Raw genomic sequence first — 21,541 nt, forward strand, 5'->3', positions numbered from 1 at the left:
CTTTGCCGTTCCAGGGACTGACTTCCAGGCTGATAAGAGGCTATTATGCACAGAGCCAGGTTTAGAGAGCCATCCACAAACAAGCAGCTTAAATCACTCCCACTGACGGGGCATTATGGTTTTTAGTCGATTCGGGACCCGCATCTGCTGACCTCTCCATCCCAAAACAAACTCACAGTCCGACTGAATTCAGATGGCCTTACTCTAATGATGAGCAAGACACCTGCACTGACAAAGGACATGCAACATGTGTAGGAATAAAATAAGACATAACAATAAACAACACTTAGTGATGGTAAAAAAGAAAAGATGAAGAAAACGTGAATAAACAGGAAAGAAGTGAATTGACTGTCGATTGATGACAATTTTAAAGCCGCACACAGATCAGCTTGCTGATCAAATAAGTTTCCTCTTTGATAAAGCAAAGCTTTTATACCATTATGTTGAGTCAAAAACTTAAAGAAAGAGCAGCATTTTCCTTTACCAGACCACAACAAACAGTATCTTAGTTTCTTGTTCTCGTGTTGAATGGGCATTAAATCTATATTTACTAAGCGATGTGATTGATTTTCCACTAGCATTTAGCAGGTTTGTGGGAGTCCCAGAGCATCTCTAGAGCTATACACCTTATCATACAGGACTAGACTGACATCTGATAGATGTGAGAAAAACATTTTTAATGTGTTAAATCAGAATTCTGGATGTGTAGCCCCATCGAACTTCCAGACATTTAACCCTGCCCTGCTCCAAAGGGTCTCACAATCTGAGTTCTCTGTCTCGATGTTGTAAGGTTTGTGTTGTTGTGATTTGATCAGCTGCCCGTCTTGTTCTGTTGTCGTTATTGAAGTGTGTGGGTTTCTATGACAATTATTATGTGATAAGCTATGAAAAAAAAACAAAGAAGCAAAGTTGAACGGTAAAGTTGTTTTTCCCTTGTGACCAGCAGATGGAAAGGATTGTGTTGTGTGTTCGAACCAGCGATTTGATATGAACTTTCCACAAAAAGGCTCCATGTCTTTCTCATTTGTGTTACTGAACCAAAGTTCTCTACAGACTTTATTTTTGTACAATATTCATTTTATATCTTTTTACGAGATTAAATGTGTTTCTATCACTTTCAGGGTGTGTTTGCATGGTTGGCTTTGCCTGTGTGTCCACCTGACCAATGCCTCACCAGTGGTTGTGCTATGTTTTCATCATGACACTAAATACATACATTTTCAGTTTTAGTCGCTACATTTTATGTTTCCACCTAAACATCAGCTGAAAGTCTGATGTCAGTAGGGTTTCATACATATTTCATCAAACATATACTGGTCCAACTCTGGGCTATAGTTGTAATAAACTGATTTTAAGGCTGTTAGACAACAGTTAGAAATACATTACACTTAATTGAGACCTATTTATAAAAGTAGTAAACTGTTACTACGGGTGTAGTAAGTACATAATAAACACATGAACTGATGGTTTGGAGCTATTTAGAGATTACCCGTTTTAAACCGTACTTCCCATATGTTCATATGAGTTGTTTTGGATTCGTGTTGATTTTTAACATTAATATTTGCTGCAGTTTATCCACTTCCTGACCTAAGCAGTATGCACACAAGCAAAATGTAAATCTTGTTAGCAATTTACTACCAGCTGTCTCTTTATTATATCTTTAAATAAATGGTCTTGAATGAATGAGTAGGAATACATTTACAACAGTGTAAACAGGCCAGGAAAATAAAGTGAGTCTGAATCTTTCTAAATAAGTTTAATTTGACAAATGTGAACGATGTAAAAACACAAGAGGCCATGCAAACTGGGTAATGCCCCCCCCCATCAGGGTATCCTGGATTTGCTGGGCCCAGTGAGGGCTTTGAGGGAGAGAGGAAGGGAGTGTGTTGGAGGTGTTGGGGGTGGATTTGGAAGAGCAAAGCTCCCCGTCTCTTAATTCACTCCTGTCCTGCATTCTTGAAGCCGGGCCCAGGACTCTACAGTAAACAAAGGGCGGTTGTAAAGCGACACCGTGCTGTAAATCTGGGTACTTAGGGTAAATATTTCCACTGCAGAGGAGAGAAGCGTGGAGACGTCGCTGAGGCATTGCTCAGGCCCTGCCCGAGCAGCATGGGGCCCTCTCCCTCACCCTCCAGGCAGAGCTGCAGCCGGTCACCTATCATTGGTATCCGCAAGCAGCAGAAAATGGCTGAGTTTATGGATACAAACATTATGCACACAGTTTATACACACACACACACACACACACACACACACAACACATACACACACATAGTGTACACACACACAAACCACACACACCTCTCACAGCACACAACACACACACAGTGTACATACACACAAACCACACAACACACACAGTACACAAACACACACCACACACACAGACTGTATACACACAGTATACACACAACACAGAAACACACACCACACACACACAAAAACACACCACACAATGCACACACACACACACGCAGCACACAAATAACACACATACACACTGCACGCAGACTTGCGCACACAAACACACCTAGACATGGCAACACACACATACATGCAAGCATACAGGCACACACAAGACGCAAAATTCCCTTGTGCTCTTTCTGTTAATATTTTCTTTCATTGGATCTGCAAACATTTATTTACCATCCATACACTATATTGTGCAGTTATACATTTGTAAATTTACTGACTTTGTTTAAATGAAAATATTACAGGTTATGTAATGCTTGACATGCATGCATAAATTTATAAAATTCATACAACAATCACATTTTCACATATTGATTGTTATGGTTATCGTATTATTATTCTTTAAATATACATAGAAAGTGTATCAGATATCATATCCTTCTAAGTAATTCATATCAATGGATGTGCAATGTTGTCTGACAACAGTATTTACCAAATTAGTGCAGTATTCTGATGTCAGTAAAGAAGTAGAGTATAATTCCTGTTAAATCCAGAAACAGGATATCAGCCTTTAATGGCAATGCATTATTTGGCATAATTCATTATGTATCTTAATCCCGACATCAAAACCTCCAGAATGAATTAATGTCAGAGGATGTTGTTTAAAGTAGCATTAACACACACATTTGCAAATCCTATGAACCGTGTAGAATTATAAGCTCTCTGCCAAAGACCCTTATACTCCAGGGCCATAAACCTACCACATGCTCCCAGGAACTTATCAACTCTGTTTGCAGGGGGTTCTAAAACTAGGGCAGGGCAGCAACCAGGGGCTAACAAGTTGAGGTTAATTTGAGAACAAGCAACGCGGGGCAGCGAGTGGGAAAAGAGAGGCATCCGCTGCCGAGCCTGACCTCTGACACTTCCCTAGTAGTTTACAGGGTCGTGCCACGCCCACTCAGCCGCTGTACAATTGCCCTTTACCTCACAGCTAAAGAGGGAAGGATGACTGCAGTGGGCAAGGATGTGCTGTGACATCATCCACTCGAGCATTCCCGGCCTGTAACGGACACCACGGCCAGCGGCTGCTGACATCACCACTCAAAATAGGATCCCCCCGGATTAGACCCCACGATGCAATAACCACCGCTGTTTCGCCGGGTATTACGCCTTTGGAGGCGTTCAGGGTTTATCATCCGAAGCCCCTGCCCCCTCCCCTGGGTGGTTGCAACCCAACAGCGGATTTACTCTCATGGGTGTGTGTTTCTGAATGCTCTCTGGTCAGGATCTCCCTGGAAGACAAGCAACAGCTTGGGAAACGCTCCACAATCAACGCTGTCTTCATCAGATTAAGGGGGAGGGCGGGGAAGTCAAATACACTGATTTACGTTGATCTCCAAAGATTGTGTCCAAGGGCCACGCTGTCATAAATGGCAGACGACCAAAGGCTCTGTGTGCCTTATCTATGGAGGACGTTTTACGGGCCACAACAGCAGTAAAACAGTGGTAAATGTACCACTGGGGTCTTGGCTGTAATCTATGCTGCAGACTGTCCCCACACTTCCCCCAACTAATCAACAGGATTCCACAGAGCTGTCCTCTTCCTGGGGTTGGCCAAAGTTGAAATTCCTTAAGAACATACTGAAGTAAGCAATGTTGCCAAAGGCATATATACATTTTGCATTTACAATGATGTGCAGATTTAGAATGTGCATGCTCACAAATGGACTGTTGGGACAACGAGATTTCTGGCAATAAAGAGGATGGAGAATGCTTTAGCAATGTCATAAAGGGCAGTAGGACTACCACACCAGACAAAAGGACATCAGGCCAGGGAGTCAAAAAAAATCACTGTGCAATTACAGGCTAATGTTCAAAGGTGAATATAAAGGCCTCACTCAAACAAAATGGAAAAACAAAATGGCAACTGAGTTGTAACCCTCTGGAAGAATGCATGGCTATGGTAGAAGAGAAGAAATAACGCCATATTTAAAAGGAATGGTATATTATGCTCTATGCAAGCAGCATTACTCCCTGGTTCTGGTTAAGAGGATTTAATTTTATTGGTTTTGGATTAGATTGAATAAGATTCTACATAGCTGCCAGCACTTCCACCATTGGAAATACAGAGTGAACTTCTTTGAATGGGTCACCAGAGCTGAAATAAGAGAAAGATTTCTCATTTAGAGAGTCAAGGAAAAGGAATTTGTTTTGACATGGCAAAACTGATTTTTGTATCTAGAAATATGGAGTGTGAAGGGAAACAGTGATCCTTTATTGTTACCTAGAGAGATTTCTATCTAGATTTCACCAATGGGTGGGCAAGTCAAGCACACTAAACATGAATATTATAAAAGAACTCTTTGATGAATAATGCATTATAGAGGAGATAGTACAATTCATTCTGGTGAACAAAAGGATCTGAATGAATGACAACTGTAAGGGAGGCAGAGAGCTTACATAAAGACTAGCAATGCTGCTTAGCTTTATCAGATCCTTGTAATACAGTAGCATTATCCAAGTGCACGTCACATGAAGCTATTTTAATTATAACTGTGAAAGAGACTGTTCACTTGTACTCTAAAACTATGGTTTGTTTAATTGTTGGTCAATTGTTTAAATATATTTAAGGATCCTTGTTTATTCCATTAGTAACTTTATCCATAATTTGGCTCACTCTATCAGCTCCATTGAAACCCAGTTAATTGTAATTGTTTCATTATAATTTTTCTAATAATGTGTCTGTCTTACCCATGTTAACAAGTATGCACTGCCTGAATAAAAGCCCCCTTTTCACATTTTTCATCATAGCTAACATGATTTCAGGTGAAATTAGCAAAGGCAGAGATGCAACTAGGTGCAATCAATTAAGATAATTTGCTAATGGGGGATATTTGGCATGCTTTTAATTATGTAACAAAATCCAAAACAGGCAATTCCCTGGCCCGGTGGCTTCTAGCTAACCAGCCTTTGCTTGCACGCACGTATGTGTATGCTCACAAGCATTAATTAGCGTGACAAGTGAAGTGAAATAAGGAGAAACAACAGATTACTGGCAAGAGAAGAGTGGATACCTTAATTAGTCTGCCTTACCCCTATTTTTCCCTATTTACCCCTGTTTTCTGTTCCTGGGTCAGTCGGGAGGGTATACTAAAGGCAAAGCTCCTGCCACAGTGGATGAAGGCCTACTGTGTACAGTAAGAGCTATCCGAGAAAAATGAGGAATACACCAACATGCGCACACACACACACACACTCTCTCTCACACGTGTGTGTGTGTGAGCATTTGTGTTTTTCTCCCACAAAATATCATAGTGATTGAAGCAATACAGGAGGCTTTTAATTGACAGTTCTTTAGCATGTTAATGATACTGACCGTGTTGACTTTGAGAATGTTCTGAATAATGTAGAGACCCCCAAATTTGCTTTTCATTTTAAATAATCGTCACGCAAAACTTGATACTTGCATTAAAATAAATTTGTAAAATGCCATCCAAATAAATGACTGACATTTTCCCAATTTGCTTACATTGAATTTTCTAAATTTGAAGCCACAACACATTGCATCAAAACAATGTGGTTCAAGCTGTCTCTGTCCCCTCTCCCTTTCCCTTCAATTTCTTCTTGATAAATCTTAAACTCTTAACAAGAAAACACATTATTTGCAATTAGCCTATTTACACAAAGAGGTACATAAAGCAGATTTTCTTTCAGTGGCCTTAACTCGAGACAGCGCAAACATTGGTAGACTTACATACTCGAAGAGCAGACAATGTGAATTGTTTTTAACAACAACAAAAACACGGTTTACTCATTTCTCCCGTTGTTTTAAGCGTTCCCACCACAATAAACCGTAGCAATCATAAAGGTACACACAGTGGTGCCAAAGAATAACAAAGTGGGGAGAAATAAACATTAGGGAATGCAATGAAATGTTCATTTTACTCAAACCTAACTGCCTGTTTACTCTACAGCCGGCCCCTGATCAGACGTTCTCATCAAGATCGCCTCGGATATTTTCCCTCGCAACACACCTTGGGAAAAAACATCTCTTGCGTGACGGAGTCGTCTCCGATAAGCGTTTGCGGTGGTGGTCTGACAAGCAGCAGTTGTGGTATCTAGCGGAGTTACTTGCTCATGAGAACGATAATCATACGTCTCCTGTCACCGGGCAGAGGAAAAAATCTACTTTGGGGTTCGGGAATGGGGCGTGTCTGCGGTCGGAGAACCGCTATTGAGAGACGTGGACAAGCATCAGACCACTATGAGAGCATAACGGTGGAAGTTACCATGGCTCCACATTAGGCTACAGTTACAACGGTCAGATCTGGCCCCTCCGTTACATTGCTGAATTATCTCCTCAGCAGACGCTGTTATATAGGGGGACTCACGTGGACAGTTGGATATTTTTACTGAAGCAATTCAAGTTAATGACTTCGTTCAAGAATACAATAGCAGTACCTGCCCCTTACCACTATGCTAAACTGCTGCTTGCCACCCCTCTCTCCTCTGGCATGCAGGACAATTATATGTTTTGTATTGTTTTTTTTTTTCCAGAAAGGCAAGCAGCCATATATTTATTGGCACGAGGTGGGAATTTGGGCAGCAACATCATTCATTGAGGTAACTGCACACGTGGAAATATTTTTTACTGTTTGTCGTAGCACATCAGGTGGCCTGTTACCCTACAGTCACACGGACGACACAGGAGGGAGACATAGCGGCCGGCTGCCATTCATTTTCAATGAGAGTTGGCGATTACGGCGACAAGAGACAAACAGCCATTGCAAAGCCAACTAGGTGGGGCTAAAATAGACTAGAAATCTATTCTATGAAAATACTGAGCGATGCGACACCGCGACTACCAATGGGAGTGAAGGCAGCATGACACACTTTGCTGAAACAGATGATGCAACATTATAGCTGTGTCCCAATTCAGGGGCCACATCCTTCGAAGGACACGCGAAGGCCGAACCGAAATGAGACGGTCTGGTCTACGTGAGGATTTCCTATTTGCATCACCAGCTGTTCCAGCCCTTACCGTTGCTTCACCAAGCGCCGCTCCTGTCACCTAGCAACCTTGATAGCTGCAGTTAAAAATCGGGACACAGCTAGCTAGCTAAAAGATGGAGCCAGAAATTTTAATTTCATTTTTTTCATTTTATCATTTATTAGAGGAAATGGAAATGCTTCGCCGCCGGCGCCAGCGGGTGATGTATCTCAGGCTGAGAGCAGCAAGTCTTTGCATTTATATAAGGTTTTTATCTTGCAAAATGTGATCTACTGAGTAAACATGAAGTTGAACCCCTACATGAAAAAAACAGTCTTTAATACTCGAAAAAAATCAACTGCTAATGAAATGTACAAAGAAACCTCATAAATCGTTTATCGACCACTGTGTTGTTCGTAGTGTTTGTTGTGTCCGCCATTTTCATTTTGAAAAGTGATTCATCACTGGTGCACAGTGAATCCTGGGATAGGTTGGCCAGCGAAAGATCCACCCGTTGCATCCTTTGTTGCCCGGGAAAGGAAGGGCGCATTTCTCGGCCGCATTTGAAGAAGCCTTCGAAATGGAACAGTCTTGTCGCGCCGACTGTGATGCAATCGGTCTTCAAATGCAGTCTTCGGAGGATGCAGCCCCTGAATTGGGACACAGCCTTTGATTAGTTCAGTAACCTAGTAATCACGAGCCAGAAACGCCCACAAGCGACAAGGGTGTGACTATAGGGTTACATTCTCCCACATCTCCTTGGTTTAGTCTAATTGGAACCTGCCTCATCCACATTTATGAATAAAACAATGTGGAGAGATACAGACTTATCAAATATAGTTTTTTATTCTGGTGGTATATATCAGCACTGTTACATTCTAAGGAGTAAATGACATTCTTGTACATAATGGCACTCTGTCTTATTATTACTACATTACTTCATAGAATGCCTGCTTCACTGTGACTTGGTTTAGTTCCTAGACAGAAAATATTTGTATAACAAGATGTTTCATTGTCTTGGATGACTGAGGTCTGAATCTCCCTCAAACGGGGGACGTTGTTAGCAACCACCATATCCATTGTAGCAATATTGTAACAATTCATCACAGCCCAAAAGAAGCATGTTCTTTTACAATTATTGGTTGAGACAGGTATGTTTATGTCAACAAAATAGCACAAATATGTCATAAAAGAATAAAGATATTGTATGCATGGTCAACAGTGTTGGTGTAAGGAGTTGTGGTTGTCATGCAAAGGTTGCTGGTTCAGTTCCCAGGTGGGAAAGTGGTGTTGCGCCCTCATGAGGGTGCTCAATCTGAATTGCTGCAGTAAACTTCTAGCTGTATAAATGGGTAACTTGTGTAAATTACTCTGGATGACGGCTAAGAGAATTTGTAATCTAATATAATGGTCATGGACCTTTAAAATTAATTTCTTGATGGTTAACTTTTTGATGGTGCATGAATAGACATAGCTCTAACATGTTGCCAATATTTGTGTACTGTTGATTTAATTTAATAGCCACAGTAAGCTGTTGATAGTCACAATGAGATAATATTTGTCAGATAAGTCTTTGTCTATGACCAGGTCAAGCACTAAATTCCAACCAGGGTATTGTTTATTCTCACAAGGCTCCTTTCATGAATTGTGCATACCCACAGTTTCATCTCTTTGTACCTTCATTCTCATATCATATTTTCAGTTTTTGTTTAAGTGCACATTGGGCACCCACTCCAATGAAAGTGCTTGGAGCTTTATGTACTGCTTGTCTGAATGGCTCTGTCCCAAATCTCAGACTAGCATGCTGCATACCACTATGCTGCATAGTACATATGCTACACAATTTTTTAAAATGTTTGAATAATTATGCAGGTACACAGTGTGCATCAATTGACTGTACTTCTCTTTCAGAATTTTAAATTAACAGATTGAGGCTGGCTGGCTTAGTACAGTATTTTGCACTTATAATAAATACTGTAATTGGGATGTTAAGTCACACAAGAGTACATAAAATGGTCTATATTAACATAATACTGATAACGAATGTTGATATTTCTACAAGTACAGGTGGTTGCTCACCATCTAGCTGCATGTATACTGACTACGTACAGCCATTCAAATTGTTTGAAACATGAAACTCTTCCTGAATCATGTGAAGTCAATTTCATCCTTCATTTTATGGCAATTATAATATGCCATCTGGGTACTTTCAGTCATAGTACATTACCCAGACTGTCAGGTATGAATGTAATAGACAACAATATATACTTGATAAGCGTATTACCTAGTATGCTGCTGTGCAATTTGGGATATAGCCAATGACTATCTAGAGTGCATTTGGTCATTCCAACCAAGCCCCTTTTTTGTTCAGAGAACTTAGCATGCGTTTCAGTCTCCCACTGGGTTATTGTGTTAAATATTAATAAAAAGGTCAAGTTTTCAATGAGCTCAGTGACTTGTGGCTCACTCATTCGTTTCATTTGACAGATAAGGAAATTACAGAAATGCGAGATGCCATTGTCCGGGTCTAAACAGAAGAGAGAAGGGTGGAATGGTTGAGAGTAGTAAAAGATGAAAAAAACAGCATAGGAAGCAAAAAAATGAAAGGGATAGGGAGAAGAGCAGGATAGATGGATGAGGAAGGCAGAGGGAATGAGGGAAGAGGAAAAAAAGGGACGAGGGTAGAGGGCATGCGACATACTGCGCGGCTGAAAATGTGATCTTGGCTTTCCCACTCAGGTTTCTCCTTTTCCTCCGATGGAAGATGGCTTGCAGGAGCCTTCTTGTGTCTCCCGTGCAATGACTCAGCCGGCTGCGTGCACTGACACCAGAGGAAGGCCATTACGCCCCCACAACAAAGAGGGTAACACGAGCATTTGTGAAATGAGCTCTTTCTCTGCCAAAGTGCTACAATGGCACTTATTAATGTGACCAGTGTCATTAGCATCTTGTAATTGAGTGACACGACAGGGCCAGCACCCTGAACCTAATCGCTCTGGTCAGGTGTGAGAGGCCAGGTAAGGTTACAGTGCCGACAGGATGTTTTATGCACCAAAAGACCTATATTATGCACAGGAGTGTAGTGGTAAAAAAAGAGGTGGGTAAACTATGAATTCTGTGATCAAGGTAAGGCGGACCACGACATACCGGTAAAAAAAAAAAATTTGTAGAATGTACATTTCCTGGAGGAAATGTGAAGTGGGCTACCTGCTACACAGAGGTTATCGCCCAACGCTTGGGTCTCAAGCAATACAGCTCTTGTATAACAATACAGGTTGTTATAGGCTACCATTAGGTGGTTCCTAGCGTGTTGCCGGGCATCACTGGGTGTTACCTGGGGCCTTACTATGTGGTCCCTATATATATTTAAAGGGTGAGGCTGGAATTCATTGTTAAACAAGACTATGGAAGGAATAAACATAGTTGAAGTCAAAGTGTTTTAATCACCATAAAGAAAGCATGAAACCATGAAAAACAGTATGAAAGAAATAGATATAATTAGTCTATGAAGTGTATTAATCACCACAGTGTGAAACTATGAAAGACAGTATGAAAGCAAGAAAATTATAACCTCTATGAAGTGCACGTATCACCATAAAGTGAGTGTGAAACTATGAAAGAAAAAAAATATATATCTATGAAGTATATTAATCACCATAAAGAGAGTATGAAACAATGAAGCAGTCAAAGGACATCCCATAATAACCTGAAAACAACCCAGAGCAACCAGTAGTACAAAATGTGAAATTACAAAGTATTACATTGTGGATATTTAGACGAAAAAGCATTTTAATGTACAATAAAATGGAAAATAATGAAATAATTCATATACTTATATTTTTTCTTCGATCAAAAATCATTTTGCCACAGACAGGTCTTGCCACGGACATGTACAGACGATCAGCACAACCCATCACCCTAACACCATTTGCTTAAAATTTGAAATATTAGATTAAGCAAATGGTTTTTATATACACACGACCTTTTCTCAGATCATGTTTGACCTTATAGACAAAATGTACTCATTTTAGACTGTTTTCTGAGTGTTATCTTAATTTAGACTAGTTGGCTAGTCAGTTACAAAATGTCCATTTAAACGTCAGTGAATATCCATTTGTCAATGACAGGAATCCAGACACGTAACGCTAGTCAACCTTAGATAGATAGCTAGCTCTGTCGCGAGCCCGGCTGCCGCAAGAGACGATTGGTCACAGATAGGCTAAGGTAAATGCTGATAATGCAGCGCAATTTGAATATACTATGGCTGGTAAAACAATAAGGAAACTCTAACGGTTAAAGTTGCGTAAACTCTATTTAAAGGTGCATAAAGGCTATTTCAGAAATGTAGAAGGTGCGTAAACGCCATTTACGTGTGTTTAGCCTCCACTACATCCCTGGTTATACGGGTTTCAGGTGGAATGTCTCCTGTTTTAGTCTAGGCCAAGAGGCAGAGTTGGCTCCTGGAACCTTACACAAGTCAAAATGCAATAGATTCATTCAAACAGGAAGCTCAAACAAAAGCTCTGCTGCTCATTAGTTTACCTATGTGCTGTTAATGCTTTCCTGCACACACTGTTTTTCTAACTGGCACTAGATACAACTGTATAAGGGTTCACTTCAGACAGCACGTATTTAGCACTGCTAAGAAGGCTCAGTGAACAGAAATTTGCATAGAAGTATAGTTACACAATGTTTATTACCTGTTACATAACTACATATTGCATGTATAAAGGATCTAAATTGATGGCATACAATATTTTGTACATTAATCACAATATCACATCATATTTCTGAGATGGCTGTTTGAAATTTATTTAATGCAACAAGCAGGGTATATGGCCTGACAGATCATCTGTCAGGAGATGGAATCAAACACGCCAGTTAGAACATGTTTTGATTCTTGCTCAGCTATTAATTATGCAAGGAATGAGCTGCACATAGTGACACTATTCAATGTAAATAAACCATGAAGGGGTGGAGATTAATGGCCCTGAGGCAAAGCTTTGGTCTGAAGGCATCTGGCAATGCATTTGGGCACTATTTTTTTGATTCCCACATTGATTTCAGCAATCTATCATTATGGCTTTATAGTCTATCTCACATTTCTACTGACAAATTGGTTACCTGATGGTATGTAAATTATGTAAATTAGCCTATACTGCATAGGAATCCCTTCCTTTTTCAGCCATACTCAGCTCACAGAGTTGTATATTCATCCATCAAATTTCTATCAAGAACACACAGCGGTCCAAAATCATGGCGTAGTGATGGTCTGAGGAAGCTTTTGGTAACAGGGTTGTGTTTTAGTCTCATTAGTTGTCCATTTGTAGTTATGGTACCTTCTATGGTACAGAAGCTCATTGAGCAGGCCCCATGGAGTTTCTCCCCCATAGTTTGTATTCACCTAAGGAAGGGATGATGATGTCAGAGATTTGCGTGTGCTTGCGTGCACGCGCTTGCACTTGTGCATGTGTGCATGTTGTGTGTTCACTCCATGTGTTAAACACTAGCTGTTTTGGCACGCACCTCTGTTTGTTCTAAGCAAAACACTGAAATAGCAGCAGTGCAGAGCCTCAGATTAATGAGTGCCGACTCTATAAACAGAGTTGCACTATTTATAATGCTGGGGAGCAGCAAGCCAAACCGATACTGGAAACCAATTGAATTTTGCTGTCCAAACCCCACCCGAAAACCAGAAAATCACTTTATCTTTTCAGAAGTTTTTTTTTATAATTACTTCTTCAAGCATATCAGTTTCAAAGCAATGACAGACTGTTCAGTAATCATTCTTCTGTCATATTCCATGTGCAGGACCTTGAAGCCATATTGCTGGGGCTTTGCCCACTGCTACAGTGGAATAGCAACTGTGTGCTTGGTGTACAGCCTTTTCAGACTTCAGTATGTTTTGAGAATTTACAGCACAATGCCTGTTGTAGGCTCTGCATGTCCGAGTGCTCTCAGTAGTACTCAGTTTATTTTAATGTATAATCTCTTGGTCAAAAACAAATTTTGACTTAGAGCAGCAAGGATACACCCTTGAATAGACATGGATTTTGACAGACTTGAAATTGATTAAAGGTTGAATATAGGTTGTGAGACAACTGAAAGCAACATACTGGGGATGGGAGGGGTTGAAGTCAACATCCATTCCGTTTGAAAATCCAACCAAATTAAACATGACATCAGTGTTGATATTTCCATGCTGCAAAAACATTGTTACCACTTCCATTGTTTCTAATCCATGCAAAGAGAAGCAATTTATCCCAGTTTTAACACTGGATTTTTTTATTTGTTAATATGAACCTTAATTTCAATCAGACAGATGGCCAAGATGCTGGATGTGAGTAGCGTCATATTTATTCCTCCGAAAGTCGAGAATGACTCAGGAGCACAGCGTGTCTTATTTGTGCAATCCACTGCCACACGTGTCCTGCTGTTTGTGTATGAAGCGCATCTTGTTTTTGGTATGCGCTGGTGTTCTTCCAATGCTCAGAGTGGTTTCCTGTAAGAGTGTCGGGGCCACTCCGGTTTGGGAGAGAGAGGCAGGGAGCGCTGACAGGCTGTTTGGGGACCGCTGTCGTCTCTCTCCCGCCTGGCCACTGACAGCACCCGGTCAGGACCGCTGTGACCGCTGCGCTTCTTTTCCTCCTGGGTTGGCAGCACAACTGTGATGTCATCTCAGCACACTGCGCTCTTTTTTTCTCTCTCGCCTCTCTTGCCACATCTCCAGACATCCAGGCTGCATTGGTCCTGCAACAACGTCCTCACTCATTTACAATGACTCAGTGTGGAGGGAGGCTAGAGAGAGCGTAGGGAGGTGACCCCAGGGACAGACAGGGCAGCCTTCAGACAAGCTTCAGTCCTGGCTCCTCTCCAGGGCTCAGAGAATACCCTCCGACCACTCTTCAAAGGTCATCCTTTCATGAGGCGATGCTAGGGCCCCGGGGGTGTGCCGGAGGGCCAGCACAAGTCTACCCACAATGCACTCTTTCTCACGCTACTTCTGTCACTCCTAAAATCCCCCTGTCTAACCACAATTCACGCTCCCACACTGCACATTAAAAAATCATCTTGTTTATTGTGACTTACAGAGGGACAAAAAGAAAACTTGATTTGTTTAATGTACACTATATGGACAAAAGTATTCGGACGCCTGACCATTACACCAACAGGGACTGTAATGACATTGTATTCAAATACATATACTTTAATATGGAGTTGCTCCCCCTTTTGCAGCTATAACAGTTTCCACTCTTCTTGGAAGGCTTTCCACAAGATTTTGGAGTGTTTCTGTGGGAATTTGTGCCCATTCATTCTGTAGAGCATTTATGAGGTTAGGCACTGATGTTGGACGAGAAGGCCTGGCTCGCAATTTCCGTTCCAGTTCATCCCAAAGGTGCTCGATGGGGTTGAGGTCAGGGCTCTGTGCGGGCCAGTCAAGTTCTTCCACACCGAACTCATCAAAGCATGTCTTTATAGTCCTTGCTTTGTGCACTGGGGCACAGTCATGTTGAAATAGAAAATGACCTTCCCCAAACTGTTGCCACAAAGTTGGAAGCATAGCATTGTCCAAAATGTCTTGGTATACTGAACCATTAAGATTGCCCTTCACTGGAGATAAGGGGCCTAGCCCAAACCCTGAAAAACAGCCCCATACCATTATCCCTCCTCCACCAAACTTCACCGGCATCCGCCAAACCCAGACTCACCCATCTGACTGCCAAACAGAGAAGCGTGATTCGTCACTCCACAGAACACATTTCCACTGCTCCACAGTCCAGTGTCGGTGTGCTTTACACCACTCCATCCGACGCTTGGCATTGAACTTGGTGATGTGAGGCTTGCATGCAGCTGCTCGGCCATGGAAACCCACTCCATGAAGCTCCCGCCGCACAGTTTTTGTGCTTACATTAATGCCAGTGGAAGTTCAGAGCTCTTTTACGCACCATGCACCTTAGCAGTCGTTGACCTCGCTCTGTGATTTTACGTAGTCTTCCGCTTCGTGGCTGAGTTGCTGTTGTTCCTAAACGCTTCCACTTTCTAATAATATCACTTACAGTTGACCGTGGAATATCCAGCAGGGATGAAATTTCACGAACCGTCTTATTGCAAAGGTGGCATCCTATCACAGTACCATGCTTGAAGTCACTGAGCTCTTCAGAATGACCCATTTTGTATCACAAATGTTTGCAAATGGAGACTGTATGGCTAGGTGTTTGATTTTATACTCCTGTGATGACGGGTCTGATTGAAACACCTGAATTCAATAATTAACAGGTGTGGCCAAATACTTTTGTCCATATAGTGTATATATGTAATTATTAAGGCTGATGCACTGCATTTTTCCTGCATTTGTATTGCTTTTTTTCGCTTTTTTTCACTTTTTTTGTACATTTACTTATGTTTATTTTGGATTCAATTAAATACATATTCACTTTGCAGAAAGGGCTTACCTTCTTTCTTAAACCAACATTAATCTCTCTGTGATTTCTGTTTGTCTGAAGTTTGTTTTCCAAGACAGCTCTCGCTGCTTGTGCTGACTATGGCAGTTCTAAGTGTAAGACTTCAAATGTGTTCAAAATTGCTTATTAGAATTGGCCTCTCATTTTCATCCCTCTCTTGACTGGGGGCTGGCTCTGAACTGGAAACCGTAACCTTACCCTTTCCAAGTCCCTCTCAGGTAGGTGTCTGACACCAGCTGGGTCTTTAAATATTCATATGTCCATCAGCCTGGGTGTGCCAGGCCAGCTGTAACCCAAGCGTAGACACGCCACCACACAATGGACCTGCAGCACACTCCGGTTACCTGCCAGGGGTGCATCTGTATGAGGCGGCTGTGCATGATGTCATTCATGCTGTCAGAGACGCAACAGATTTTGCGTCCTGTTCATTGATTTATTTTTCGACAGTATTCTGAACAACACTTCCCATGACAACCCTGAGCCTCTCCAAGGATTCACTTGCAGTCATTACTGACACTACTAGCCAGGAGGATTCTGGGAGGTCTCCATAGTGTGACATGTGATGGCAGGTCAAAGGCTGTTCTCCAAAGTGTTGTCTAGAGTGATGTTCTTCAGAAAGCAGAAGATGGCCATTTCTAATGTGTTGTGCTGAATTGTCTCTCACACTCACACTCACACACTCTCTCTCTCTTTCACACACACACACACACACACGGGTATGAAGACTGGGAAGCTACTGAAACTGGAGCAGAACAGATGGGGAACAGTGTCCATGTGGAGTAGAGGGCTACTGTCTCTGAGATATGAGGGGGTGATTATCAAAGAAAGAGGGGCCCATAAAGTGAAATCTATCTAAACTGGATGTAATTTGCCAAAGAGAGAGAATGCCTGAGTCACACCACTGATGGTTAGCAAGCTCCTCCCCCTCTATCTCGATTTTTCCAGCCACACTGAGAAAACTACCTAATGACCTCTAATGAAAAATTCACGAGCAGCTCAAAGCACTGACCTACGGAAGCCGAGAACGGCCGTGCTTGCAGTTTTTTTTTAATACCGTTATCTCGAGATCACGAGTTAATTATTTCATTATCTCCAGATAACAAAGCTCGTTTTCTCGTGATAACAGGTTAATTTATCTCATTATCTCGAGATAACAAAGCTTGTTTTCTCATGATAAGGAAGTAATTATTTCATTATCACGAGAAAACAAAAGGTCGTTTCCTCTTATTACTTATAATGTTTATCAGAGATCAGGAGTGCTATGCCAGCATGCATAGATGGCATCTTGACAACTTTAGCAACTGATTTAAGCTGAAAATGTCAGGAGTACCCATTACTGATCAATGCATCAGACTGTGCTTCAGTCAAGGTCTAACACAGGCAGAAATTGTATTGTGTCTCTCTGTTAGAGATAACATTCACATCCTCCTCGACAGTCATGACAGCAATCTTGAAGGCTGAAATCAGGTGTAATCAAATGCAGCATTTCCCAAACCTCTCCTGGAGAATCCCTTGTCCTGCATGTTTTAGATCTCTCCCTGCTCTGACACATTTGAATCAAATGATCAACTAGTTATGAACTCCTGAAGCTGCTTAATAACAAACTGATCATTTAAATCAGCTGTGTTGGAGCAGGGAGAGATCTAAAACATGCAGGACAAGGGGTCCTCCAGGAGAGGTTTGGGAAACACTGATCAAATGAACCAGACACTCATTTTCTATTTCTCCATAATTATCCTTTGATCTCGAGAAAACAAAAGTCGTTTTCTCATGATAAATTATCTTGAGAAAACAGCATTAAAAAAATAATTGCAAGCACGGCCATTCTCAGCTTCCGTACTGACCCACCACACAACTGTAGTTTCTTTAATGGGCTGAATCTCTCACGCAGAGCTGTGTACTGACATAGTTGGGGACACTGGGAATGTAACTGATGTACAAAAAACGGTGAATTTAAGGGTTGCCAACCACCATATGGTGTTCCGTGGGTGTTTATAATTGTATTAATTAATGTACCAAAGTCTACAACTTAATTTTGCGGCATAGAAGTGTATGAATGTTGAATATACTATATACAATATACCATATAAAATACATGCACACATGCTTTATTTAAATGTGACTATCCATATAAGGTTATATGCAGACTGACATGAAATTTACGAATGTAACTAGACTTTGAAGTGAACCGAAATTCCGTTCCTCTTCTTTGAATTCCGTGGCACAGAGTTCAATATGTGTACATCAAATGACAATGTGTACAGCTGCATATAATTAACAAAGGAGCAAAAAAAAAAACACATGAAAGAATTTGGACCGCATTACTATATTGCTGGCTGTGAGAGAGACACTTGCCAGTGAAATCTAAATTTAACTAAATTTTGAAAACATGATTTATCAGGCTGTGTTAGATATTTTACTATTTTATTTACCACATGAAATAGTGTGAAGGTTTGACCTACTATTATAAGTAATTTATCAAAATTGATTTCACTTATGTAACTCACTAATTTCTGTAATCCATTTTACCTTTTTGGACATGCCTTCTTCTGTTTTTGATTATTTTAAATTTGAAAATTCTTTCAATTGTTTTTATTAATCACATACTTTCTGCTTTTCAGCTGATTTCTCTGTTCTACTGTGTATTTTTTTATATACGATGGATTGTTTTGGATGTTTCCAACTTTGTTATTTATTCTTACCATTTCTTTTTTTAAATTTTGTACTTCTTTTAGATTTATCCTTTTGGGCCTTCATATTCATATCATACTAGGGAATTATTATTTCATTGTTTCATTTTATCTTTTTATTATTATCTCAAGCCTCTATTAGCAAAAAATTCTAAAATACAGTGGCGACAAATGATAAAACAAAATGGTGAAAAAACCATGATGCATCTTAAGAGAAACAATAACAAAAATGAGAAATGGTTAGAGTGAGAGTAAATATACATATCTATGATGCATGTATTGCTGCATATACAGTATGTGTCTGTTTAATGCAGTGTCATTTAAAAGCACCTCACATTATTTCATGTTCAAAAATGTTGCTTTAAAGAGAAATACAAAGAGTTAGAAAGAGAGGGAGGAAGGTGTTGGTTGGTGTGCAGTTCATGTGTGGTCCACAGGCCAGACAGTTGGGCTCATTTGATTTTATTGTATCCAGCCAATCCTTCTCCTGTCTTTTGACTCTGTCTAATACAGTACCATTACAGTACAGGGGAGGTGTAGAGGCAGGAGGAAAACAAATAAATCCTCACACAAATAATAACAAAGAGCATTAACTATATGTCAGTTTAAAATAGTAAATAATACTGCACAGTTTTTCTCTCAATGGTGGTCCAGTAATTCATACAGCTTTATGTTTCAGACAGTGTGAAGGGCTATGAGCTGAGAGGTGGGTGATATACAAGTGTTAAGTGGAGCAAAACCACTGACAAACCAAACGGGCGACGTGACGTGATTGGCTGGCAGCTGGGGATCAAAGCTGTGTTTGAACAGAACAGAATGTCCTGGGGTGCATTACAAGACCTGTTCCGCTGGCAGAGGTGAGGACAGACCTGTGGAGTGAAGCTGGTGACACAGTGCCCCCCCCCCAGCTCAAGACACACGCTGTGACCTCCAATCCTGACAGACTTTGCACTCCTCAGTGCTGCCCATCATCGCAGTGTCGCCCGATAGGATCAGCGTCTCGCTCTAGGTGCTTGTTTGCCTTCACGATGACGTAAAGGGATCTGCTCTCTCCGCTCCGTAACCCTCCAAGCAAAGTGGGAGTGCATGCATGCGAGTGTGCTCTATCCGTACGCCTGTGCGCGTGCATGTGTGTATGCGTGTGTGTGCCTGCACTTGTGTGCAGTTGAGTGATTGCCCTTGTTCAGGGACCACAGAGACAGAGAGATGAAGCGATTTTCCATTCAGGAGTCTTGTCGCGGCGCAGCGCTAATTGCTCACAGGAGCAATGTTTGGTGGAAACTGTCAATACTCCGTTTGCACAGTACATTAAGCAAAAAGGTTACTGGTAACAGATATTCTTTCTCTCTTTTTCGGAGTGCACGGTGACACCCAGGCGCAGATCACGCTCCTGGATGCTGGGGGGGCAGGGTGCCAGCCCTCACCGGCGTGATCTGGCATGACTGGTCCCTGTGCCCCACTCATGACCACTGCGTGGGCCAGATGCTAGCGCCAGCTGCTAATGGAGCCCCCCCAATATCCCCCTCCAGCCCGCGGCACGCGGAGGGGGGAAATTCGATGGAAAGCACTCTCCCGCTCTCCTCGGCAGCCGCTAATGACGAGGGGGGGCACTAAACACCCTCATGCTTCAGAGCACAAGGGCGAGGAGGTGTGTGTGCATGGGCCAGTGGGGGGACACCCTGATTGCTGCCTGCGTCTCCTGACCATGGCCCGTGATGATATAGCACCTCACCCTTGTGTTTGGTACCTCCTACTGCCATCCTTACCGTTCATTCTGACAGCTTCCTCTTTCCCTCTCTCATCTATTCCCTTCCCTTTTCATCCTGTCCTTTGTATTCATGGTATTACTGATCAAAACAACAGAGGCTATACCATGTATACTCAGTACCATGTCTAATTTAATAATTGGTAAATCCCATTTGTACAACTGAATTTACCGTGATACAGCTGAGGTTGAGTCGCACCTTCACTCAACTGTTCAGCTGAAAAATCCGATGTGAAATTAAACCATCCAGACTCCAGAGGCCAGTGCTCAAAACATGACCCTACTAAGATCACACAAGTCCTGCTGCTATACTGGCAATACACTTGCATGATGAGGTTATATAATGCACACAATGAGCACTTAAGAGCTAAATCATCTTTGTGTGATGAAGGCTCACTCCCTGGTTTCATGCTCACGCATGGTATAGTACAGCTTGCACGTGACTTTGTGATCATGCCTCACTGTCTATGCTAACAATGCTATTCTGGAAAGGAGCAGGAGAAAGAGGTCTGGTGATGGATGTCTCTAGCTCCAGCATTGCATTTGGTGCAACCATCCCACTGTAGCCAGTGAACACGGAGCCACAAGGACTGCAATGGCTACTGTATGAGATTTTAGGCCCTTCCCAGGGGAAACACTATGAGCTGGCTAACAACCTGCACAGAGAGAATAGCCTTGTTCACTGGCCCCTCAGCCTGTCATGGGAACAAAACCCCACAGAATAGACAGCCGTTGTCTGGCCCTGGCTTTGTTCAGACCTAAATGTGCACGCCTCTGTCTCGCATTCAGTGATTAGTGTAATTAGTTGCGGCTGATTCACTGTGTGCGAGACCTGACCTCACACACTTCCATTCTTTGCTCCCTCTGTGGTTTTGATCCAGACGGAGAGTGGAGGTGGGGCACGGGTCTGGGGCGTGGGGTGTGGGGGCAGATATGTGGGTAGATGGGCATGCTTGCATGGTGTGGGAATTTTATGTCACTCTCAAAGTCTGGTGGGGACCAGGCACCACTAAGAACCATTTGTTACACAAGTGTTCTCCCATATTTTTCTGTGACATGAAACCTCTAATTACAGACTAAACTGCATTGACCTGTAGGACTAACCATATGAGTGATTATAAGCCACACAGGAGTAACTATGAAAAATATATTAAGCTCACTGAAACTGGTGTGTGTCACAGCAGATGGATTGAATCTCTGAATCTTGCCTGAGTTGAAGCAG

The sequence above is a fragment of the Megalops cyprinoides genome, chromosome 4, assembly GCF_013368585.1.
Source record: "Megalops cyprinoides isolate fMegCyp1 chromosome 4, fMegCyp1.pri, whole genome shotgun sequence".
Classification (NCBI taxonomy): domain Eukaryota; kingdom Metazoa; phylum Chordata; class Actinopteri; order Elopiformes; family Megalopidae; genus Megalops; species Megalops cyprinoides.